This window comes from Cystoisospora suis (genome assembly GCF_002600585.1).
Source record: "Cystoisospora suis strain Wien I chromosome Unknown contig_2672, whole genome shotgun sequence".
In the NCBI taxonomy this organism is placed as follows: Eukaryota; Apicomplexa; class Conoidasida; order Eucoccidiorida; family Sarcocystidae; genus Cystoisospora; species Cystoisospora suis.
Window position 1 is genome coordinate 1 of NW_027155469.1, and position 353 is coordinate 353.

Below are 353 nucleotides of genomic sequence, written 5' to 3' on the forward strand. Positions count from 1 at the left end.
CATAAAGATCTACACAGACATATAGCTACAAGTCGAGCGAGCGATAGAGAACGATGTGTCTAGATCGATAGATGATAGATCAAGGGCGTATTTCAGTCCGCTTTCTTCCTCCTTCGTTTGCCAGAAGAAATACCCAGAAGGAGAAAGAAAGAGAGCAGATTTGCAATGCTCTTCAGTTCAGAACGATCGATCTTTCTCCTTTNNTTAGATCTCGAGATTGCGTAGAGAGGAAAGAATGGAAATGGTGTTCTTCTCTCTCAAGAAATGAGTAGCACAGCTGACTCTTCACTCTTACTTTGCAGGAGAAGAGAGAAAAGAGAGAGGCAAGTCAAGAGAGAGAGAGAGAGATATTT